Source organism: Phyllobates terribilis, unplaced genomic scaffold, assembly GCF_046119375.1.
Source record: "Phyllobates terribilis strain yellow unplaced genomic scaffold, ASM4611937v1 Scaffold_2__4_contigs__length_985480577, whole genome shotgun sequence".
NCBI lineage: Eukaryota > Metazoa > Chordata > Amphibia > Anura > Dendrobatidae > Phyllobates > Phyllobates terribilis.
Genome location: NW_027362762.1, coordinates 105,248,860 through 105,275,210, shown reverse-complemented (window position 1 = coordinate 105,275,210; position 26,351 = coordinate 105,248,860). Strand labels below are relative to the sequence as shown.

The window sequence follows — 26,351 nt, the reverse complement described above, 5'->3', positions numbered from 1 at the left end:
AACGCATGCGGAATTCTGCACGCGTTTATCGCGCATTTTTCGTGCGTTTATCACGCGTTTTCCACATGCGGAATTGCCTTGCGTTTTTTATGCATTGGACAAAGGCAATTCCGCTTGCGGAAACGCAAAATTAAATGACATGCTGCGGATTTTTGAACGCGGCATAAACGCTGCGGAAAAATCCGCAGCATGTGCATAGAACTTGCGGAATCCCATTGGGGACCATGGGGTGCGGATATACATGCGTTTTTCAAGCGTTTACGCTGCGGAAATTCCGCAGCATATACGCTTGAAAAATGCTACGTGGGCACACAGCCTTAGCCTGCACTTCAGATAGTAATGCATGCATCTTTCATGTCCTTCCCCCACCAGTAATTTCATGGTCATGCATGGCTGACTATACATCCATGGGGAAATCAATTTCATTAGAAAGCTTGGTGCCAGAAATCAAACTATTTATTTATTTTTTACTGATGATGGAAACAATGTTATCACTGTGGGAATGAAGCTGCCTTGCTTGCACATTGTTACAATTACATGTGTTATTTCCAGGTGGATACAATATCATCTTTCCTTTACCTGCTATGTAAGGAATTAGCAATTCTTGCAGGTCATGTATAACATTCCAGATTTGCTTCAGACCATTCATTATTTTTTTTATGTTTTGTATTGTAAAGCGCATGCGGAATATGTTAGTGCAATATATATATATATATATATATATATATATATATATATTAAAAAAAAATCACAATCTTTATTAGCAATTTTTGCAGCCAGTAAATTAATCCACTGACTATATTTTAGATTAACGGATACTAATGCTTAGGGCTCATACTCATTTGTGAGAAAAACGGATGACTGCAATCCAATAAAAAATCGGATTGCACTCTGCCCAATTTTAATCTATGTGTTACAGCTCATCTGCGATTTTTTTTCTCAGCTGAAATCGGACTGAGAAAAAAATCGCAGCATGCTGCATACTCATGTGCGAGAAAAACGCATGCTGCGATTTGCCACGTATATCTGATGAGCCTTCGCCAATGCAAGTCAATGGGTGTGAGGAAAAAAATGGATGGCATACGGACCATCCGTATGGCATCCGATTTTTATGGATACATTACCATTCTGTAGCATAGAACTCTGTAAATGGTCCTATAAATAATTGCAGAATAATAGTTGCAGACAAAAAAACCGCATTGCATACGTATGTCATATGGATGCTAGGTGTGAAAAATCACATTGTCCTCTCATGACACTTGCATGACACTCGTCCGATTTTTCGGTCCCGATATTGGAACCTTTTTTTTCACACATATGGGTATGAGCCCTTACACAGATCCCAACTCCAGAGGTAGGTACTCTGATCCCTAACCTGTCACTTGCTTTTTACCAGGCTACTGCAACTGCATGAGCAATCTCCTACTCCCTTCTCAAAGCCTATTGGTCCAGAGCGGCTGTCATTCAAGGACACGACTGGCTTTCTATACTAGGATGGGGTGGGTTTTTAGGTTTCCTGGGTAACCATAGTCTGGGTTGAGCTGCAGCGGAGCCTTGGCAGGAGTGTGTCAGCAGCAGCAATAGGCGAAGGAGGAGGGAGGGGGCACTCTGACCGTCACCTCTCCCACTCAGGCATATTGGGCGATCAGGACTATCCTGTGTTTCTATCACATATATGTGCTGTGAGCGCAACGCTGGCTTGTTGCCTAGGGGGATATCACAGACAGGGGTGAGTTAACTTCTTTATTTCTAAGGGGGGGGGAGGAGGAGAGGGGTAAGGGGGTCTACAGCTCATTGATGCATGAGGTGTGGGGGTGTGTATTATGAGGTCTGACATTGGGCAGGGCTGCCCACTTACTGTCAGATGGAGCTTCCTTTGTTTTGCACATTATTCTATAAATTGTGCACAATCGCTAATAACGTCCATTCTCCAATATTGACTTTTTTCCCGGAGTGAGCGAACTTTCATTCGGGTGACAAGTGGAAATTTAATTTTGTAATTCGTTTCTTTGCTGCAATGGGAAAGTTGTATGTGAAATTGTGAATTGGGGGGAAAAAAAAACAAAACTGCAACATATGCAAAATGCATCTTTTTTTTTTTTTTCCTTGAGATGTGTGTGCAGTACTGCTGAGTATGTGATGTAAAGTATCCAGCTGATTGCACATGATGGACATAACCGACGTGTCGCCAGATCGGGGACGCACACACCAATTTACGCTTCATATAACCATAGGGATCCTTGGAATCATTCATTCTGTATCTCCGGTCGGTTTTCTGGAATCAGTCATGCCTAATTGAATTCTTTTGTTGTGGTCTCCTAGCTGTATGGCCAGCGTCCCCTTTGATGCAATAGGTACCTGCAACTCCTTGCTTGCTCTGTTGGCATCATCGGCTCGGCGTTCTAAATTACATGATTAGCGAGTGATAATTACGCATCCTAATTACAGATGTGTTGATAAAAATAAAAAAAAATCTGTAGTAGGAAGCATTGGATCTTCCCGAGCCTCTGCAGGATGTTGCACAGCTAGGGGGCAGAGGAAGGGTTAAATCCACGTCCCATGTGCAAAATTGATGGAAAAGGATCCACTTTCCCCTGTCGGTATATTTGCTGTAAGATGAGATGTGGCAGCTGTTGATCTTTGGGTGCTGGTAAGTTACTTGCAGCATTGATTACAGAGGTGTATACCCTGCCGCAGATCAGGAGGAAGCCTGCTGCCAAAACATATCCAACTTATGGAAACATTTACCTTGGCCGACTCTGGGGCCAGAGGAAAACTTTGAATGCTGCATAGACTGAAAGCAACATCACGATTAGACTTCTCCTTCCATGTATGTTGTTACCATATCGAAGTGGATTTCTAATAGCAGCAAATGAAAAGTTGTCACTCTCCCCAATGCCCCGCGTCAGTACATTTCTCTTCCCTTGGGTGACCTGTAACATTCAATGAGCACGCAAACAATTGTAAAGGTTTTGGCGGTCGCACAACTGCTGCATTCATAATGTCCCTTCTTGCACATAGATATATTAGCTATTGCTTAAAGCAGATCTGTCACCAGATTTCAAAATACAAACTGCATGGGTTATTCAATAGATCTTTTAGACCTGATAAGGCTGGTGTACTTACTTTGGATACATTATAAATATACCAGGCTTATCAGGTCCAAGAGATATAATAATGGATGCCTTTTGTTTTGTTGAAGTTGGTGACATGGTGACTATTAAAGACGAGCTACAGACATGTATGTATAAGTAAATACTTTCCGGTGAAAAGAAATTATCTTCAGTGCTGGGACCCTCTCCGATCATCAGAATGGGGCACTTTTATCCCCGCTAGAATTAATACATAAGTTCAACCGCCGCTGCATTCGTTCTCTATGAGGATTGTCGAAAAAGCTGGGCACAGAGAATTAATGGAGAGGTGGGCAGGCATGTGGTCGGGGATAAAAGGACCCCGTTCTGCCGATCGGTGGAGATCCCAATAGTCAGTCCCTCACCGATCTTTAATTTTCCACTGTGGATAGGTGATAATAACGTCTTTTCCCCAGACAACCCCTTTAATGAAATGACAATCCTGGGGAATATTTTCTCATAACTCATTGCTTAGTGCCATTCCTTTGTTATTCATTCTAGAAATTGGTGAAGAAATTGATTATTGGGTGTTGCTATTTTTCTTGTCAAAGGGGTGTGTCAGATACTCTTAGCACTGATTGGACAGAGTCAGATTGTATAGGGGCACACCCCCAACTAGTAACACCCAGTTGTCAATTTGTTCATAAACTTCTAAGAGGGATAACGGAGGAGTAACAGATTGCAGAGTAATTGCAAAGGACGATTCATTATTCATATTTCATGTATAAATTAAAACAGGCCTGTCAATGCATAAATAAGTCCATGGGACACTGGACGCAGCAGTCTTGTCCTATCAGTATAATCCTTTTTACATTTGCATTTAAATGTCCTAGTGGAGGGGGCACCGCAGAGATGGACTCTACGGGGAAGACATGGGGCTGCAGCCTCACCACAGTACCTAACGGAGAGAGGTCTCTATGAGCTGTGGACTTCTAGACAGCCTCTGACATACCAGTCATGGCCACTTTACCATTAATGAAGGCCTAGAGCTTAATTATGTGTAGGAGACTGCTCAAAATGTTAGGACCCAGTAACAATATACTGTAGGGCTGGTCCACCAGTAACAATGTACTGTAGGGCTTGTCCACCAGTAACAATGTACTGTAGGGCTGGTCCACCAGTAATAATGTACTGTAGGGCTAGTCCACCAGTAACAATGTACTGTAGGGCTTGTCCACCAGTAACAATGTACTGTAGGGCTTGTCCACCAGTAACAATGTACTGTAGGGCTGGTCCACCAGTAATAATGTACTGTAGGGCTAGTCCACCAGTAACAATGTACTGTAGGGTTGGTCCACCAGTAACAATGTAATGTAGGGCTGATCCACCAGTAACAATGTACTATAGGGCTGATCCACCAGTAACAATGTACTGTAGGCTGATCCACCAGTAACAATGTACTGTAGGGCTGGTCCACCAGTAACAATGTACTGTAGGGCTGGTCCACCAGTAACAATGTACTGTAGGGTTGGTCCACCAGTAACAATGTACTGTAGGGCTGATCCACCAGTAACAATGTACTGTAGGGCTTGTCCACCAGTAACAATGTACTGTAGGGCTAGTCCACCAGTAACAATGTACTGTAGGGCTGATCCACCAGTAAAAATGTACTGTAGGGCTGGTCCACCAGTAACAATGTACTGTAGGGCTTGTCCACCAGTAACAATGTACTGTAGGGCTGGTCCACCAGTAACAATGTACTGTAGGGCTTGTCCACCAGTAACAATGTACTGTAGGGCTGGTCCACCAGTAATAATGTACTGTAGGGCTAGTCCACCAGTAACAATGTACTGTAGGGCTTGTCCACCAGTAACAATGTACTGTAGGTCTTGTCCACCAGTAAAAATGTACTGTAGGGCTGGTCCACCAGTAACAATGTACTGTAGGGCTGGTCCACCAGTAACAATGTACTATAGGGCTTGTCCACCAGTAACAATGTACTGTAGGGCTAGTCCACCAGTAACAATGTACTGTAGGGCTAGTCCACCAGTAACAATGTACTGTAGGGCTGATCCATCAGTAACAATGTACTGTAGGGCTGATCCACCAGTAACAATGGACTGTAGGGCTTGTCCACCAGTAACAATGTACTGTAGGGCTAGTCCACCAGTAACAATGTACTGTAGGGCTGATCCACCAGTAAAAATGTACTGTAGGGCTGGTCCACCAGTAACAATGTACTGTAGGGCTGGTCCACCAGTAACAATGTACTGTAGGGCTTGTCCACCAGTAACAATGTACTGTAGTCATAGAAGTCCCCTCTGCTTCCCTAGTAGTCACAGCAACCTCATATTCCTTTTCTCCCTAGTAGTTACATCAGATCCCCACTTCCTCAGTATTTTTAGCACTCTCCTTTGTTCCCCTACTAGTCACAGCAACCTCCTATTCCTTTTTTCCCTAGCAGTCACTGCAGATGAATAATCAGAGAAGTGTGCAAATCAAGCCCTATCCGTATTCTACCATGATAGCTCTCATTTCCATTTGAAGGGTATCTATGTGCCTATAGTTTATAGGTTTGCAATAAGGGTGCCATGTTTGTTTTTCTACCTGACCGTCACACATTTCACCTGAAAGAACTATTCTAATGATCTGTCAGTGATCATTTTGACAAATGCTTTTCGAGTCTCTTTTAGCCGATCCAGCTCCGGATAATGCTCTCTTGTGTGCGCTTGGCGGACACTACAGCTTCAATCCGCACATTTCATGTCCTCCATAGAATAGCTACACAGACCAGTCTATGGACCTGACCGGCTCCTGACGATTACCCTATGATAGGAAGTGGAACGGTGGCCTCAATTCCCCCGCTCATTGTGCCAAAAGACCCTCCTGGGAAGCTCATCCATTTCTCTCCCTAGCAACAAAGCTTCAGCCACTAAGACCAGAACCAGCGCAATCTGGGACATCTCCTTTCCAATTCACACACCTTCTTAGTGCTGATACCGAGTGGGGGTTTTGTCAGAGTGAGAGAACAGCTGCGCGGATCCTGTAACTAAAGCATTTTTTTTCTTTACACATTTCTTCTACATCTCCCACGATATTATGTGTTGGAGAATCTGCAACTGAGTCACTTCTATATTTGCTTTATATGTGATCAGTAGAGTATAGGATATGCCAAGATTACAAGAGTAAGTATGAACATTTGAATAGAAATCATAGAATTATAGAATGTTGGAGTTGGAGGGGACCTCCGGGGTCATCGTGTCCAACCCCCTGCTCAATGCAGGATTCACTAAACCATCTCAGATACCTGTCCAGCCTCATAGAATCAAATCAACATTTTTTTTATTAATATTAAACCATTTTGGGGGAATTTGTTTATTTATTTATTTTTATTATGTGGCAACCATCTTGCCTGAACTGAGCATTGTCTCGGAGATTTCCTTTACAGCAGTCACACAAACATTAGAATTCGACATGTAGACATCTGTGCAGAGTGTTGTGGGCATGTGCTGTTATCTGTGCAGAGCTTACTGCGCAGGGAGAGGGCTGTCCATCACTTAGGCCTTGTTCATACCTTCAGTATTTGGTCAGTATTTTACCTCAGTATTTGTAAGCCAAAACAAGGAGTGGAACAATCAGAGGAAAAGTAATAGAAACACGTCACCACTTCTGTATGTATCACCCACTCCTGGTTTGGGCTTACAAATACTGGTGTAAAATACTGACCAAATACTGAATGTGTGAACGTGGCCTTATTGTCAGCGTCGGTTCTGTATTATCTGCCCCCACTTTTTAAATGTGACCTATTTGAGACTATATAATGATCTTCATAAAACAGGTAGTGTTGACCAAACGTGAGGCTTAGCAACCAGAGGAAAAACTACTGTATTTTTGTATATTTTAGATGGAAAAACACCTAAAAATGTGTATTTTTGGACAATATATTCACTTTAAACATCAATTTCAATCAAAAGTATCTATAGAGCAATGAAATAAATATAGAGCGGTTACAATTTCCCGCCAACTTCTTCTTTAAAGGAAAGCTATCATCAGAAAATTACTTATTACTTAAATCAGGATTTTGTCTAAAATGTAAAAAAAAATTGCATTTTTTTTAACATATCCAATATGTATTAAAAAATATAGAAATGTTGCAATGTACATGGTGTCCTCTGGGGCTTTTTAGACATTAACTTCCTATGATTTCAGCAAATCCACATGTACACAGCCACAATGGTCAGATTTCGACACTATCTTTGGAAGCATGTAATGAGCGTGTGCAAAGGTCATTGTGAATGGAGGGGAGCAGAGTCAGCGGTGATATCCTCTATTGTGATTGGTGGATCTTTCTTTACCAGCGGTTTATAGAGGAGTTATCAGTCATTGTAATTCTGAATTTGAAATCTTTGCTGAAAACTCTTCCTGGAAACACAATAAGGCCACGTGCACACTTGCAGTATTTGGTCAGTATTTTACATCAGTATTTGTAAGCCAAAACCAGGAGTGGGTGAAAAATACAGAAGTGGTGACGTGTTTCTATTACACTTTTCCTCTGATTGTTCCACTCCTGCTTTTGGCTTACAAATACTGATGTAAAATACTGAACGTGTGAACGTGGCCTAAGTGTGAGTCTAAGCAAGCCCCAGTGGGCAGTGTGGAAATTGCTAGATAACTCATTTTTATTTATTTATTTTTTTAATAAAGATCTTAATCTAAATTAAAAAAAAACGCAAATTTTTCCAAAAAATAAATGTAGCACGGAAACCTGATTTAAACAATAGATCATTTTTCTGATGATAGCTTTCCTTTAAGTCTTGTGATAGCACAAGTGACGTAATAGTGGGCCAGTTCCCTGGGGACTCAGTGCTCTACTTTTTCATCACTCACACATGCTAACTGGAGCAGTCCTTTCATATATTAGTATATTGCTGTTATTTGATATTAAGCAGACTAGATTTTATGTTTAACTTGTTTTTTTTATTTAAAAAATATGATTAATGTCACAGCCTGGCACCCCACCGGTCTGCTGATATCTGCAGAGGTCCGATGTAAGCAATGTACAGAGTGAAACACAGCAGCCCCCCACATTGTTTGTGGCCACTGCCAAGTACTGCTGTTTATCTCCCGTTTTCTTAAATGAATGGGAGATACTCTTCAAGATCCGACTCTTCCCAGATGGCAGATTTGATTTCGACTGACCAAGTCTTACATGTTCTCAGAGAGATAAGCCACTGGCAGAGCTGTCTGACAGCGGTATACACCCCCTTTTCCTACTGAGTACATACGCATGCTTAACCGTGTATGGGGGATCGAGAAATCTGGCCATACACATAAGAATAAAGATATTTGCTGATTTTTGGTGTATCAGCAGAGTGATGTCTATGGTGGTCTTCTATTTCTCCTGAATAGTTTATGTCGGAGAAAAGAAGGATCGGGCTGTTGAATTTTAAAGAGGTTGTCCGGTCTAAAAAGATAAATCGTTTGCTCCAAGTGTATGCCATGGACGGGCTCTGGCCGGGAGTATGTATAACTCATACATACCCCTCCGGTCCTAGCTCAGAAACCGGTGAATCCTCACAGCGCACAGTGCGTGCTCTGGGGGGATTCATAAACCTGCAGTCACACAGACCAGACAACCCCTTTAATGACAGATCCTTTTGTTATTGTTGGAGGTAAGTTGCCACCAATAGGCAAACTGAGAGTAAATGTTTATGGCGGAAAGGGACAGCTATCTAATGTATATGACAAACCTAACTTTCAGCATATGATATACACAGCTAATGATCAGGCTTCTAGGCGGTCTTATAAAGGGTAATATACAGTATACTGTAGATCAAAAGTGTAAGCCAAGTTCCTGATACATCTACAGTAAAGGTCTGTCTGTGCTAAATAGCACAAAAAACCACGTTTCGCATTGATGGCTACCTCAGGGGAATAAAGTGTAGTAAAACTGTAAAATTACCCTTTTGGTGTGTAGGTTTTTTTTTCTTCCAGCTGAAAGCAGTTTCATTGAGTTCTATTGATTACCACGGACGTGTAATTACAGAACAGCATGTCTCAAAAACCATAATGATTATGGGCAAACATATATAACGGGGGAACTGAGGTCAGCACTGGAGGCATAGATTTTAAAATTGAGATTCCAAAAGACAATGAATAATCATCCTTATCGGCTTTGTTAGCTGAACCCTGTGTCAGACAAGTTGTGGCAAAGGATATACTGAGGATTGACTTATTGATTACTGGATTGATTTAAAGCCTGTATTCCTTCATGTAAAATATGGTGCACGGTCTGTTCTGACAAGAATACAGTAGATCTCTAGACATTTGTATCTTGTACTTAGGTTGGATTTCTCACAATCGGCTGATTTGCTATCTTATAGTATTGCCTGGGCTATAGTATAACCACGGCACATTGCAAAGTCCTACTACAACGTTACTACATGTTTTATAATGCATAATTATGATATTTACATGGGTCAGTAGCATTAACTGAGTCTTGAAAGTCATTAAGGCTAAATTGGAAAAATTCGGTTTTACAATAGGGTTGATTTTTATTCGGTCTCCATGAGTTGGACACAATTATTTCCTTTCTGGGTGTAGAGGAAACTAGAAAAGATAAGGTCACCAGCTCAGGATGTGGTCCAGCATATAGTAGGCATTGCTGCAAGTGCCAGACATTAGACGGTATAGCCATTTTTGTAACATTTAAAATATAAATGTTACAAAGTTCTACACAACTTTAAGGATTGCCACCTTCAGGGACAATTGTGTTTACTTGTATAAAAGCATTTTTTACAATTGGGTTTCATTATGAATCTTGCAATGTTTGGCTTCTACAGCCTGTATGCTTCCCTGTACATTGCTTGCTGCAGAATGATTTCATTGTGGATTTGTTAGTGAGCTGTTCTGACAGCAGGTTCTCTAAAATTACCTTATTTTTCGGACTATAAGACGCACCGGACCATAAGACGCACCTAGGTTTTAAAGGAGGAAAATAGGAAAAAAAAATGAAGCAAAAAATGTGTTCATGATGCCCTGTTATGGGGGAGGGGGTCTGCTGCTGACACTGGTATTGGGATAATGTCCCCTAATTCTGTTAATATACTCCAACCTGGTATGTATGGCCCTCCTTCCTGGTATAAGTGGCCCCCATCCCATCTTGGTATGCATGGCGCCCCCTTATGAAGGGGATAAAGGGATGCCATGCATACCAGGATGGGGGCTCAAGGGGTGCCATGCATACCAGGATAGGGGCTCAAGGGGTGCCATGCATACCAGGATGAGGTATCAAGGGGTGCAATGCATACCAGGATGGGGGCTCAATGGGTGCCATGCATACCAGGATGGGGGATAAAGGGGTGCCATGCATACCAGGATGGGGAATCAAGGGGTGCCGTCCTGGTATGCATGGCACCCCTTTATCCCCCATCCTGGTATGCATGGCACCCCTTTATCCGCCATCCTGGTATGCATGGCACCCCTTTATCCCCCATCCTGGTAAGCATGGCACCCCTTTATCCCCCATCCTGGTATGCATGACACCCCTTTATCCCCATCCTGGTATGCATGGCACCCCTTTATCCCCATCCTGGTATGCATGGCACCCCTTTATCCCCCATCCTGGTAAGCATGGCACCCCTCCATCCCCCATCCTGGTATGCATGGCACCCCTTTATCCCCATCCTGGTATGCATGGCACCCCTTTATCCCCATCCTGGTATGGATGACACACCTTTATCCCCCATCTTGGTATGCATGGCACCCCTTGAGCCCCCGTCCTAGTATGCATGGCACCCCTTTATCCCCCATCCTGGTATGCATGGCACCCCTTTATTCCCATCCTGGTATGCATGATGCCCCTTTATCCCCCATCTTGATATGCATGGCACCCCTTGAGCCCCCATCCTGGTATGCATGGCACCCCTTGAGCCCCCATCCTGGTATGCATGGCACCCCTTGAGCCCCCATCCTGGTATGCATGGCACCCCTTGATACCTCATCCTGGTATGCATGGCACCCCTTGAGCCCCCATCCTGGTATGCATGGCACCCCTTGAACCCCCATCCTGGTATGCATGGCACCCCCTGAGCCCCCATCCTGGTATGTATGACACCCCTTGAGCCCCCATCCTGGTATGCATGACACCCCTTGAGCCCCCATCCTGGTATGCATGGCACCCCTTGATCACCCATCCTGGTATGCATGACACCCCTTGAGCCCCCATCCTGGTATGCATGGCACCCTCTGAGCCCCCATCCTGGTATGCATGACACCCCTTGAGCCCCCATCCTGGTATGCATGGCACCCTCTGAGCCCCCATCCTGGTATGCATGGCACCCTCTGAGCCCCCATCCTGGTATGCATGGCACCCTCTGAGTCCCCATCCTGGTATGCATGGCACCAGGGGCGGACACAGACTGTAGTGGGCCCCTGTGCAAGAAATTTTTTGGGGCCCCCCCCCCTGCGCTTCATAAGGCAACAAACTTATGTAAACATAACCCCCCCATGTGCAGCTCTCATCCCCCCAATGTGCAGCTCACCCCCCCGATGCATCTCTCACCCCCCCGTGCATCTCTCACCCCCCATGTGCATCTCTCACCCCCCCATATGTGCATCACTCATCCCCCCCATGTGCATCTCTCATCCCCCCCCATGTGCATCTCTCATCCCCCCCATGTGCATCTCTCATCCCCCCCATGTGCATCTCTCATCCCCCCCCCATGTGCATCTCTCATCCCCCCCCATGTGCATCTCTCATCCCCCCCACGTGCACCTCTCTCATCCCCCCCACCCCATGTGCATCTTTTATCATCTCCCCCCCCACGTGCACCTCTCTCATCCCCCTCCCCCCACATGTGCACCTCTCTCATCCCCCTCCCCCCACATGTGCACCTCTCTCATCCCCCCCACCCCATGTGCATCTTTTATCATCTCCCCCCCCACGTGCACCTCTCTCATCCCCCTCCCCCCACATGTGCACCTCTCTCATCCCCCTCCCCCCACATGTGCACCTCTCTCATCCCCCCCACCCCATGTGCATCTTTTATCATCTCCCCCCCCCCATGTGCATCTCTTATAACACTAACACACACACACACACACACACACACACACACACACACACACCTCCCATTCCCCCACTCCTAGTAAATTGTATTTTGAAAAAAACAAAACTTGTAAAACTTACCCCCATGCGATCCCTGCAGAATCCTGGCGCTCGTCCAAATCGCTAACACCAGGTTCTCCTGACTTCCGGCCATGTGACGGCGCCGTCACATGACCGGAAATCAGGGGAATCATGAAGGTGCTGCCGCAGGAGCGCAGCGCTGAGATGTCCCGGACCTGTGAGGAGAGAGAATCACAAGAGGGGGCCCCTACCGGCTGGGCCCCACACTGGAGTCAGGGCGTCTGCCCTGATGGCGGCCCTGCTGGAGGCTGGAGGGGCCCCCTCTCCCTCGGGGCCCCCGTTCAATGAACCGGCTGCACGGGCGGTAGTTCCGCCCCTGCATGGCACCCTCTGAGCCCCTATCCTGGTATGCATGGCACCCTTTGAGCCCCCATCCTGATATGCATGAAACCCCTTGAGCTCCCATCCTGGTATGCATGGCACCCTCTGAGTCCCCATCCTGGTATGCATGGCACCCCTTGAGCCCCCATCCTGGTATGCATGGCACCCTCTGAGCCCCCATTCTGGTATGCAAGGCACCCTCTGAGCCCCCATCCTGGTATGCATGACACCCCTTGAGCCCTCATCCTGGTATGCAAGGCACCCTCTGAGCCCCCATCACGCTGCCTACAAAAAAAAATAAACACTCATACTCACATCCTCTCTCCTCCAGCGCTGTCCCGCTCTGCTGCCCACACTCTCATTGTGTGAGCCGCGCATGGTAGGGCGCGCATGGCGTCCCTGCCATGCGCCCTCACACAGTGTGAAACGCTGTGCTGGTATAGTCACTGCTCCCCACGCCGGGACTCTGTGCGTGGGGAGCAGTGACCATCCAGTCTGTTCTATAGCTGGCACACTGTACCGCAGCGCGGCTCCTGCTGCCGTTTTGTGGTCAGTGTGCCCGTTATTAAAGACCATGGATATTCACTACAACCCATGTGAGTGGGTTGTAGGGAATATTCATGAGCTTTAATAGCAGGTACACAGACCGCAGAGCGGCAGCAGGAGCCGCGCTGCGGCTCCAGTGTGCCGGCTGTTAAGAAAAATGAATATTCATTGCTCTCCACGCCCATGGGCGTGGGGAGCAGGGAATATTCATTTTCTTTAGCAGCGGGCACAGTGTAGGCTGCAGCAGGCGGCTGCTGCCTCCTGTGTCCCGCTGATCCCCTGCTGTCGCTCCCCCACACCCACCACCATGCGGCCATACAATAATATAGTATTTGGACTATAAGACGCACCCCCTCACTTTCCTCCAAAATTTTGGAGAAAAAAAGTGCGTCTTATAGTCTGAAAAATACGGTAAGTTTCCACAATGAGTTTTTTTGATGAGTTTTTGACTATGCTTATTTTTGCTGCTCACAAAAACTCAGCGTCCTACAGTTCCAGGAATGTAGATGGGATTTATAGAAATCTCATGTCCACTGTGCTTTTTTTTATGCTGCATAAACTGACCTGCGGTGCGTGTTTTAAATCTGCAACATGTTAATTTCTCTTGCAGGTAAGCTGAGTTTTCTGTTCGGATTTTCCCATAGACTTGTATTAGATGCAGAAAATCCATAGGTAAAAAATGCAAAAAATGGACTAAAACGCGTGTAATCCGCACATGACTGTATCAATAAAGTTTTGTCAAAGTCAAATACCAGAAAATATCAAAAACAAATCAGCTTTATTTAAAGGGAATCTGTCACCCCCTTGTGGAGCCTTGTGGAGCAGGGATCTTCTGCGCAGGTGACGGCGAGTTACTCTGCCTTCCCGGCACCTGCGCAGAAGATCCCTGCTCCACAAGGATACACAGGCTGCCGGAATTACCGCGTCTTGCATACCAGGTAAATTGAGCAGGCGCAGGATCCGGCATGGGAACTGCACGTCACAGGGCACTGTGACATGCAGGGGAGGGGGGGAATATTGAAATTAATTAAGTAGGCGGGGATTTCTTGGCGTCCCCCGGACTCCAAGCATAGGTAGAATGATTTTATAAAAAGCATTTTCAAAGCAATCAGATCTCTAATATGGGACATACAGGTAAGTATAGATTCACATTTCTATCACCTGTGTGCCCATATTTAGAGGTCTGATAAGTCCCAGGGGGTGACAGATTCCCTTTAATGCATGACGTACCAAACAGAGATCAAAGCCGCACCGTCAAAAATGCGATAAAACCGCATGTTAAAAACTGCAAGTAACCAAATTTATCTAACAAGTGCAGAAATGCTGCAGGAAATCTACAACATCAAAGACTCTCCACCTCACTGTGGGAACATAGCCGAAGGTTTAATTTGGACGTCAGTTTTTTTTCACGTACGAGAAAAATGAACCGCGTTTCATTAGTAATTTCTGTCAGAGCTTCATCAGTTTTTTTTACTGATGAAAAGGGAAAAGGTGGAGAAACTTTTTATCTATTAGTCAGTGAAAAAACGGACAGTACACAGATGGCATCTGAGTGCGGTCAGATTTTTTTTTTCACTGACCCACAGACTTTAATTATGGATTTTGATCCGACACTCAGATCAATTTCGGACATGTCTCCTCGATTTTGCACACACCACTCGGTCAAAAAAAAATCACTGACATCTGAACAGCCCCATAGATTATCACAGGGACGAGTGCTATCCCTGAAAAAGGTGGATAGCACTATTACCTAAGGCCTCATTCAGATGTCCGCTTTTTTGCATATAAGAAAAAATTGACTATTCTTCACTCCATCTGCATCATTATAGTCAATAGTCTCATCGATTCATATGTCCAAATCCCATTTTGAGGGGCGTTCTCTTGTAAGCCCCAACAGAGCCACTGAGCGAAGGAAAAAATGCTGTGTGAAATCATCCTAATGTTAGAAAATGGAAGTTGTGTCCACGTTTCCCCTTGTTGATATGTGCTGTGATACATTATAATGTTTTACGTTGTTATGTGATAGAGTTGTGTTCTGCCCAGCAACAGATAGTGAGTAGGTATGGATAAAGTTAAGAATTGGGACTAGCCCAGAGAGGGAGGGGCTATTTAGCTAGATCAGATAGGACTTTCTGGTTGTGAGTCAGACAAGTCAGACAAGGCCTAGCTTGCTGCTAGAGCAGACCTTTGGTCTGTATACTCACCAGAGCCGCATTTTTTGATGTCCCCAAAGCGAGTGGAGACCGAGGCAGTGGAAACCATGATCCTGAGCAGAGAAAGAAAAAGTGACAGAAGAACAGAGTGATGCCCTGAGACGGGTCCTGGGACAGGACACATAGCAGTACGGCCTCAAGTTCGCAAGACAGAGAGGTAACGGGCCAGGATGGAACAGGGAACGTGAGAAGAAAAGAGTGCGCCGGGTGGCAGTTCCAAGGCATCAGCAAGCAAAGAAGTTAAAGGGGTTGTCCAGTCAAAAGTGATAAGTCTGCAGTCACTGTGTGTGACTGCAGACTTATGAATCCGCCCAGCGCAGGCACTGTGCGCAGCATGGATTTGCCTGTATGAGACCCGGGAACGGAGGCTATGTATACGTTATACACACTCCCGGCCATTCAACGCCACCTTGCTCCATGCACTTGTATGGAGTGAGGCCACGCCCCGTCTAGTGACGCGGATGGCCAGTGGGCGCGTCTGACTAGAACACGCGGCCTTGCTCAACACAAGTGTATGGAGAGCGAGGCCATGCCCACTGGCCGGAGGTGTGTATAACTTATAAATACCCTCCGTTACCGGGTCTCATACTTTCGAATCCCCGCAGCGCAAAGTGACTTCCCTGGGGAGATTCATAAGTCTGCAGTTATACAGAGTGACTGCAGACTTATCATTTTTTTCACCGAACAACCCCTTTAAGTAATGGCCATAGTGGCAAACTAGTTCCCCTAAGAGATAGGAGGACACAGAACCACAGGTTGAGGACAGGACTCTCACTAACTGGACTGTAGTACTGTGCAGGGATGTGGTGAAGGCAGAGGAACTTGAGCACAGACACAAGTAAGTCTGGAAGAGGTAGAGAGACCATGTGTGAAGATGCTTCATGTTGTAAAGGAAACTTTTGTGAAGTTATGCACCCGCTGTCTATTGTACCAAGTTGATGTTCAGTAAAAGACCATTTGTTTGGCTGGTGGTCTCCATCATTGAACTTTACACCATCTGGTCCTGGCCAGCTGAAGTCACCGGCATTATGTGGCCTTCAGGAGCATAGTGCCCCCCGTAGCCAAACCCAGCCAGGACCCCCATCTTCATGTAGTGTGCTGGGTCTTGAAAGACGAGTACCTCACCAACTGCTGCTGCTCCACTAATAAGGGCCACATGATAACTAGCAATTTGGCCTGTAAACACTGTTGTTAATAATGGTCAGATGTGTATAAGACATTCAGACATCTGGGAAACACAGATCGTGTATAGACCATGACATATATGGACTGGCAGCCGGTTTTTTCGACTCATAGGAATATAAGAGACTGTTGATTCAAGTTGGGAGACCTGCTACGAAACCAAACACACGGACTGTGTTTCACGGACGTCTATACATATGTAGTGCTTTACTGCAGCAAAAAGCACTGCATTAATTCCTGTACAATCACAATTGTCATCGCTCTTATATGTATAATTAAAAGGTAATTCCTCCAACAACACCTTGATCTGTGTCAAAAGTCCAATGTTGTCGAGCCCAAACAAACAAAATAAATATTATATATTTTTTTATATATTATGAACATTTTGCCGTTACGCCAAAATATTTTTGTACCCTACAATCTCACCAGTACGCTCTGCACTCCGGGGTGCTAGGCACAGCTATCCTGCTATTTGAAGTGTATTACCTTTCATGTTTTCCCCAGTGAAATATTCATTTTACTATTTTTGCTTTATATTAATATATATTCCTTTCCTGACAGGCAGTTCGACTGCAAAATATTAACCTGCTGCATTCATTTTTGCTTTTCATCTGCAGGTAAACAGGTCTCAGGTACTAAATGGCCACAATCCATCCCCACTAACAAGCATTGGTGCCAGACAATAAATGAGGATGTTAGTTTTTACAGGTTTTTGAGTAGTGAAAATAACAGTGGGAAAATTAAATGAGGTAATAGAAATCTTAGAACTTTAGATCTGTTGGCAAAATGGCACAAAAAACACTAAAGTATTTCAATAAAATTTTTAATAATTTTTATTAGCAATCCCCAGAAATCCCATAGGAACTAATTCATTGTCGACTTGGGGTGCCAAGGGCCCACCAGTAACCAGCTCCAGGGTCCCACTTTTCAACTTCATGCAAATGTGACATTCTCCTCAATCACAAATTTATATAACAATGAACTGGGTAGATTGTTACATGAATAAGATGCTGCCTTTATCTGTACATAGTGATTCAAGTATATAGTGCCAAGTACTGCTCATATAAGAGGATGGTGGCCCACCGGAGGATTCTCCTACTCTGCTGTGGGCCAGTCCAAGCCTGTGTGAAGTAAAGATCAAGGGGCTGATTGATTAAGGTGTTTATGCCAGAATTCTGGAGTAAAACACCTTAAGGGTATATGCACACGATCCTTTTTGGTAGTGCTTTGAACGCAGCATTCTTGTGCTGTGTCCAAAGCGCTGCACGCAGGTGAATCCGCATGTGTTCATTGAACACATGCGGATTCACCGCATCCTATACATTGCGCTGATACAATTTCTCTTGCAGAGACTAGCATCTCCGCAAGAGAAATTAACATGCTGCGGTCTGTGAAGACGTGTCGCATGTCCGTCTCCGCGGTTGAGCTGCAGGAGCACGGAGACGCATAGTGGGCATGGGATTTCTTGAAATCCCTTACACTATGCTGTAACATCTGGCCGCTGCAGTCCAATCTGCAGCATTTAGTGACCATGTGCATGCACCCTGATAAGTTGCGGTATCTGGATGCATCTCAAGTTGCCCAAAAATATCACAATTTTTAACATTTACATGCCAGTCCTGGCCAGCTGCGCCAATATGGGGATGCTGCGACATGTATCAGATGCTGTATGTATGATTTTATCTATATATGTTTAACTCTAAAACTCTGCGGTGTTTCATAGAAAAAAATAGTTTAAAAGCCGCTATGGATGATCCACAAGGGAGACTAGTCAGACAGGCGGGTCGCAGGTGGCTTCTCCCCACCCACTGCTCTGGAGTGACAGGTCTTTCCTGTGTGCCTGTATAGGGAGAGCCCTGTCACTCAGGGGCAGCAGGCAGGGAGAAGCCGCCAGGGACTTGCTTGTCCCCGGGCCTGACCAGTCTCCTGTGCGACTCTGTCCCCGGTCGCTCTTACACTATGTTTTTCTCTGAAACACCGCAGGGTTTTAGAGTTAAACATATATGGCTGAGATCAGGCAGCCAGCGTCTGGTACGTGCTGCCCATGGATTGGATATTGTAACTTATCTTTACAGATTCAGTATCTTCATATTATTTTATATTTCCTGTATCGTTAAATACTAATATAAATGTTAGTGTGGGCAGCTATTTTTTTTTTAGCTGCATCTACCCCAGAGAAAATAATTAAAACATTATTCTCATTATATTTAATGGGTTAAATTGCAGAGTTCTTGTAAAAACATGCAACTTTTCAAATTACTTCTTTTTAAAAACCTTCTCTGCTCGTAAGAACGGAAGGATTGTTAATTTTATTGTTTAGTATTCATTGTCTAGGTTGCCGGCCGCTCCTGCACGCTATCAGAGGTGGCCATACAGTGCAGTACTTAGAAGCTCTTTTCTATAAAGCTTGTAAGGGCTGCTCTGAAGTTGACCGGATTTAGTGATCCAGCCAGCTCTAGCATCCTTGGTCTCCTCTGAAGCTACAGAAGCTAAGGCGTCTCTGCTTGCAGCATAGGACAGCGCTCAGTTCAGGCCAGCGGTGCAACCATGATGCTGGTCCCCAGGCAATCAGGAAGGCTTGAGAGTAGTGTGCACCTGAAAGCCAATGATGAGAAAACTCTAACTTTAAATATATGGTACATAAATTGCTTTATTCCCTTTAAAATACTAAACAATATTCACACATCTCCACTTGGCTATAGATTCATGTGTTTTCTATGGGGTGAGAGGAGTATGCTGTTCTCAATCTCTGCTGATGGCGACTTATCTGCCAGGAAGACAAAAGGAAAGGTTTTGAAATGCAAACTGCCCGACCCTTATCTCCCCCGATATTATATGTCAGGGAAGAGTCGGGAGGTCGCCATATTTATTATATGATTGGCTTATTCCGCCAAAATCAATTAGTTTGTCCATTTTCAGTGGGACCACTTAACTATGCACTATGTATCAGTTCATTAGGGAGATGACATGGAGAATAGCGATTGGGGATGTTGAGTTTGAACATGCTCGATCTTTTGTTCTTTTGGCCAGCTCACACGGCATTTCACAATTCATGTTCGGACGTCAATTTCTAGACGCGAGTCACTTGACCTGAACTAACTGCTTTATAGGCATATATGAGGCTGTTATATGTGACCCAGAAATGGTGGTCCATACATTGGCCGTTAAGAGCCAGTGCTTGTTCACACGACCGTATTTTCAGTCTGAGTGCTGTGAAAAAAACAGCCCGGACACGTACCATTGTTATTCAACGGGGTGGTGCAATTGAGCAATTTTTTTCACTGACCGAATCTGCGTGTAAAAAATAAATTGCAACAGGCACTGGTTTTATCTGTAAATCACATGAGACTCACCCATTCAAGTCTATGGGTACATAAAAAAAATATCGGCTGCCATATGGAGCCACAGTATAGCAACACATTTTTGTGGATACATTGCAATTCTGTAACATGGGAAACTATAAATAATCTAGCTTCTGAGCAAAAAAAACAAAAAATGGGCTGCACACGGATGACAAGTGAGAAAAAAATTGTTTCACTTTTTTTTGATGAATCTCTGACCAATTTTCTTTTTGATAAAGATAGGAAGATGCGGCTGAACAGACTGTGAACATACTTTTATTCAGTGCTTCATGATGAAGGGTGCACAGCCACCTAAAACGCGTCGATGTCGCAATTCATGGGAGCTGCACTGCTGATTTTGTTTGTCCTCTTTCAAGCACTTTTATGAATCTGTTCACAGTCCGTTTATTCGGATTTTCCTATCTTTATGATTACTATGCGCCTTGATGCAGCGTCTTCCGAGCTCCGTACACTACCGAGATGTCTTCAACGGTGATCTGGATTTAATCTTGACTTTTTTATACCCTAAGATAGATAAGCAGCCCCTAGAGGTGTCTGACGATGCTTTATTTCCCTGCCACCATTGAGAATATATGCATGCTTAGCTGAACTAGCCTGTATGTGTATGGGCTGTTTGAGAGGAACAGAAATTATGCGGCTACCTGAAGAGCATGTTCACATGTGCCAGATTTGCTGCATTATTTTCTGTGGCTGCAAACCAGTTACCTTTAGTTTCATTTGTATGGGTTTGGTGATATATGCATTCTTTTTTTTCAACCTCATTCAAAAGAATAGACAGTCATCGAAAGTTCTGCAACCAATCTGCTGCATGCACATCCATAATCATGGCAGACTTTTGCTGAAGGAACCCTTCACCAGCATACAATCATATTGCGGGGTGCAATGTGACTGCATTATTTAAAGGCAAAAACAGTCTTGATCAGAGTTATTTCTGATCCCATCTATTGGAGCAGGACTGTTACAGTTGCCTCTTCTGATGGCTCGGGCACAGCTGTGCAGTAACCACTACCACTACTAAGGGTTTTATTGGAACAGCAATATAATTTTTTGTGGAAAATGTAAAACAAGAGGCAAAGTACAAAATGTCACTCTCTGTATTATCAAAAACAATAGACCCGGTCTGAATTACCGGCAATGACCGTTGAGAAAAGTTGTGCGAATGTAATAGTTGGAATATGTTGTTTCATTCCTTTCCTAAATGTAGGGCAGGTTCGTGTGTCCTCACCCTGGACAGAGCCGGAAATCTGGCTGATTGAATTGATCGCATTTGTTTTCCAGGACAGCGGCTTAGCATGGGATGTATCTGGCGTTGATTTCTGTGAAATGTTTGACACGGCATTAGACTTGTAAACAAGTGCAGTCTGGGAATATTTCCTATTGACAGCGCTCGCTGGAGTCACTGATTGATTGAGAGATGAGAACTCTGTACACACAGGATATGCTGTATGTGAAACGAATTTGGATGAATAGTTCATAGAATCATAGAATCATAGAATGGTAGAGTTGGAAGGGACCTCCTGGGTCATCTGGTCCAACCCCCTGCTCAAAGCAGGATTCACTAGATCATCTCAGACAGATGTCTGTCCAGCCTCTGTTTGAAGACGTCCATTGAAGGGGAACTCACCACCTCTCGTGGCAGCCTGTTCCACTCATTAATCACCCTAACTGTCAAAAAGTTTTTTCTAATATCTAATCTGTGTCTCCTCCCATTTAGTTTCATCCCATTGCTTCTAGTCTTTCCTTGTGCAAATGAGAATAAAGATGATCCTTCTACAATGTGACAGCCCTTTACATATTTGTAGACAGCTATTAAGTCTCCTCTCAGTCTTCCTTTTTGCAAGCTAAACATTCCCAAATCCTGCAACCGTTCCTCATAGGACATGGCTTGCAGACCAGTCACCATTCTGGTCGCTCTTCTCTGAACTTGCTCCAGTTTGTCTATGTGGTGCCCAAAACTGTACACAGTATTCCAGATGAGGTCTGACCAAAGAGGAGTAAAGACCGATAATGACTTCACGTGATCTAGACTGTATGCTTCTGTTAATACATCCCAGAATTGTATTTGCCTTTTTTGCTGCTGCATCACACTGTTGACTCATGTTCAGTCTATGATCTATTAGTATACCTAAGTCTTTTTCACATGTACTGTTGCTTAGCTCTATTCCTCCCATTCTGTATATGCTTTTTTCATTTTTATTGCCCAGATGTAGTACTTTGCATTTTTCCCTGTTAAAAACCATTCTGTTGGTTGCTGCCCACTGCTCCAGTTTATTTAGGTCTTTTTGAATCCTCTCTCTCTCTTCTCTAGTATTAGCTATCCCTCCTAGCTTTGTGTCATCAGCAAATTTAATCAGTTTACCCTCAATTCCTTCATCTAAATCATTGATAAAGATGTTGAACAATACAGGTCCCAGGACGGAGCCCTGTGGTACCCCACTTGAGACATTCATCCAGCTGGATGTGAAGCCATTTACAACCACCCTTTGAGTCCGATCACTAAGCCAGTTATGAATCCACCTAACAGTTGCCTGGTCCATTGCATACTTGGTCATTTTTTCAATAAGGATGGTGTGAGATACTTTGTCAAATGCTTTGCTGAAGTCAAGATATACTATATCTACAGCATTTCCCTGATCCACCCAGTCAGTGATTCTGTCATAGAAGGAAATTAAGTTAGTCTGACATGACTTGTTAGTTACAAACCCATGCTGACTCTGGTTAATCACTTCATTCTTATCCATGTACTTACATACATGTTGTTTAATAATTTGTTCAAAGATCTTTCCTGGTATAGAAGTCAGACTCACCGGCCTATAGTTCCCTGGGTCCACCTTCTTCCCCTTTTTGAAGATAGGAACAACATTTGCTCTTCTCCAGTCTTCTGGGACTTCTCCTGTTCTCCAAGAATTTTCAAAGATTATGGAGAGTAGTTCTAAAATTTCTTCTACGATCTCCTTCAGTACTCTGGGGTGTAATTCATCTGGACCTGGAGACTTGAACTCATTTATGTTAGCTAAATATTCCCTCACAATCTTTCTGTTTACAGATAACTTGGATTCCTCTATTCCTTTAAAAGGACAGTGAAGATCAGTTGATGTTACATTTTCTTTCTGAGAGAAAACAGATGCAAAATAGGAATTAAAAAGTTCGGCCTTCTCAACATCCTCTCTTACCATTTCTCCATTTTCATCCTGTAAAAATCCTATAGCATCTTTGACTTTTCTTTTACTTTTGACATACCCCCAAAATCCTTTTTTATTGCTTTTGACATCTCTTGCAAGCCTTAATTCATTGTCAGCTTTAGCTACCCTGATACGTGCCCTGCAGGATCTGCAGACTGCATTATAATCTTCTTTAGATATGCCTCCCTCTTTCCATTTAATAAACATTTCTTTCTTTCTTTTTAGCATGTGTTTAAGTTCTGTGTTCATCCATCCTGGTTTCCTTAAATGCTTCCCATTCTTCCTACTTTTCGGGATTGTTAGCGATTGTGCTTTGAGAATCTCATTTTTAAAAATTTCCCATCCTTCCTGGATATTTTTGTCCTTAAGGACATCCAGCCATTGGATCCCTCCTATTCTGTTTCTGAGTCTCTTAAAATCTGCCTTTCTAAAATCTAACCTTGAAGTTTGAGTCTTCACATGTCTTCCTCCTCTAGCTATCCAAAATTCTATAATAGAATGATCGCTGCCTCCTAGGGTCCCAGCCACCTTTACCTCCTCAACCATTTCCTCCCTGTTTATAAGGATTAGATCCAAAGTAGCAGATCCCCTTGTTTTCTCCCCTACCTTTTGGAAGATAAAGTTGTCAGCAAGAGAGGATAAGAATTTGCTTGACCTGTTAGTTTTACTTGAGAGAGATTCCCAACAAATGTCTGGATAGTTGAAATCTCCCATGACCACTACGTCATATTTTTTGGAGAACTTGGTCATTTGATACATAAAGAGTTCATCCATATCTTCAGCTTGCCCAGGTGGCCTGTAGTAAATGCCTACAATGGTGTCCTTTCCGTTGTTCTCTCCTTGTATTCTTACCCAAACAGTTTCCACAGAACTCCCAGTCTCTGAAGCTTCAATCTCTGTGCAGATATACGCTTTTCTAACATACAATGCAACACCTCCTCCTCGTTTATCAAGTCTGTTTCTTGCAAATAAGTTGTATCCTTTTAGCCTTTTATTCCAATCATGTGTATCGTCCCACCAAGTTTCAGTGATTCCAATGACATCATATTCCTTTTCCTGCATTAGTAGTTCCAATTCTCCTTGTTTGTTGCCCATGCTTTGTGCATTTGTATAAAAACATTTTAGTTTGTGATTGGTTTCTCTTCCTCCCATATTTTTATTATTTAAATTGTTTTGTCTTTGTTCTTCCTTTCCACTTCCAGTAGCAGAGATCTCAATAGTATTTGTCAGCTGTATGGCTTTTTCTGACCTTTTGCTTCTGTAGCACCCTGAGGACTCGGCTGCTACAGGGGTATTGCACCTCGACCCAGAGGTGTGGTATTCCACTCCCGGGTAAGGATGGAGTGTGGGACTGAACTCAGTAGGCTGCATGCACTACATATATCCCATTTCCGGGGGACAGAACTACGGTACTCCCACCAAGTATATGTGCAGGTACGACAGCGTCTGTCCCTGGCTGGAGTGGGAGGGGGGTGGAACATCCCAGTAGTGTAGGGGCAGATAGGGGGAGTACTCTGGGTAAAGCTAGGAGCTCATTGGGTGCTAGTCACCTGGGCTCACACATAGAGGGAGTATATAAGGTGGGCACCATCTTAGGACAGGGTCTTTTTAGTCAGTCAGTCTGAGGAGGAGCAGAGCAGAGGAGCTCAGCCAGGAGGGCTGACAGGGAGCTGTGGCTCTGGCTGGGCCCAGCTCCAGAGCCAAGCCTGCAGAGGAGAGAGGAGAAAGAAAGGCCCAGAGTGGAAGACCAGAGGGAACCCTAAGAACCCAGAATCAGACCAAAAAGGGTGAAGGGTTGGCGGACACGGGTACCGGAACCCGAACTGGTGGAGGCCACTTATCCTCAGCCAGGAACCGGAGGTCGTGGTCAAGATTTGCCACGACCCTCACCAAATCCACCAGAAAGGCACACCAAGCATAGGGTCAGGGAACCCAGAGGAGGTTTGACCACTAAGAGACCCGAGGGAGCCGGCCAAAGGTGGATCCCTGGTGGGAATGGCCAGAGACAGAGAGGGAGAAGGGAGCTCAGGACCACGCTCCAGAACTGCCTGGGGGTTAGCCGAGTCCAGGACCTGGTGGACGCAGCACGGCTCGGGTGGTCACTCAAGGCCAGAGTGACTGAGAGAACACTTGTGAGTAAAACCCCTGAAACTGCATCTCCTGACTCTGACTCTTCTTACTGCACCGTCACAACCCACCTCATCTTCACCTGCTGCCCTGAGGCCATACCCCTCCCGTTGGGGGTTATACCACCACGCTGCACATCCTTATACACCTGGCCTCAGTGGACTGTTCTGCAGCGGCGGCTTCAAAGCCGCACTCAACGGGTGGCGTAGTCGATCAAGTTAACATCTACTGCCATAGACTGCCACTTAGTTTGACACCCTGGGCACGGACCGGGTCACCGCCACAAGGACTACTACCCCTACCCAGATCCGGCTCCGGGTTTCCCCTGAACATGGCCCAGGGGGCGCGTCACTTCCCTTCCCACATTGTTCTAGTTTAAAGCTCTTCTGATGAGTGTAGCAAGGCGACTTCCAAATACATGTTTTCCAGTCTTCGTAAGGTGCACCCCATCTCTAGCAAGTAGTCCATCGTATAGGTAATTCATTCCGTGATCCAGAAATCCAAATCCTTGTTGACGGCACCATCGACGTAGCCAGTTGTTCACCTGTAGAATCTTATTCCACCTCATTGTTCCATGGCCATCCACTGGGAGGATGGATGAGAAGACCACCTGCGCTCCCAATTCTTTCACTTTCTTGCCTAAGTCTTCAAAGTCACTGCAGATGGTTTCCAGGTCCTTTCTTGCGGTGTCATTTGTCCCCACATGTATTAGCAGGAATGGGTAGTGATCTGTAAGTCTGAAGAGTCTTGATATCCTGTCAGACACATCTTTAATTTTTGCTCCTGGAAGACAGCACATTTCTCTTGAGGTTATGTCTGGTCTGCAGATAGCGGCCTCTGTTCCTCTTAACAGGGAATCCCCCATGACCACCACTCTCCGTTTTTTCTTCACAACATTCTTCTTTCTCCATCCAGGAGGATTCTGAGGGCTTACAAGGTTATTCATTGCTGGCAAAGTCTTATTTTGCTGTATTTCTTCATGGTTCTCCTGCGTGAGAGCCTGGTACTGGTTCCTGAGCAGTATGGGTGCTGACTGCCTCTCTATCCTCCTGCTTCTCTGGGTCACATGCTTCCATTCCTCTGTTTCGTCAGGTGCAGTTCGAATTTCTTCTCTTTCTGAATCATGAAGAGATAATTCTGCTCTGTCTAAGAACTCT

The 26,351-nt window shown here is 44.7% G+C and overlaps 1 protein-coding gene across 1 annotated transcript in view; it reads left to right on the top strand.

The window, feature by feature from the left end:
* Window positions 1-1,507: 1,507 nt before the first annotated feature.
* The window catches only part of LNX2 (ligand of numb-protein X 2), a 188,595-nt gene continuing 163,751 nt past the window's right edge, over window positions 1,508-26,351 (top strand). Inside the window, exon 1 of the mRNA XM_073662469.1 lies at window positions 1,508-1,729. The gene's annotated coding sequence lies outside the window, so the exon portion shown is untranslated. The remainder of the gene's footprint in view (window positions 1,730-26,351) is intronic.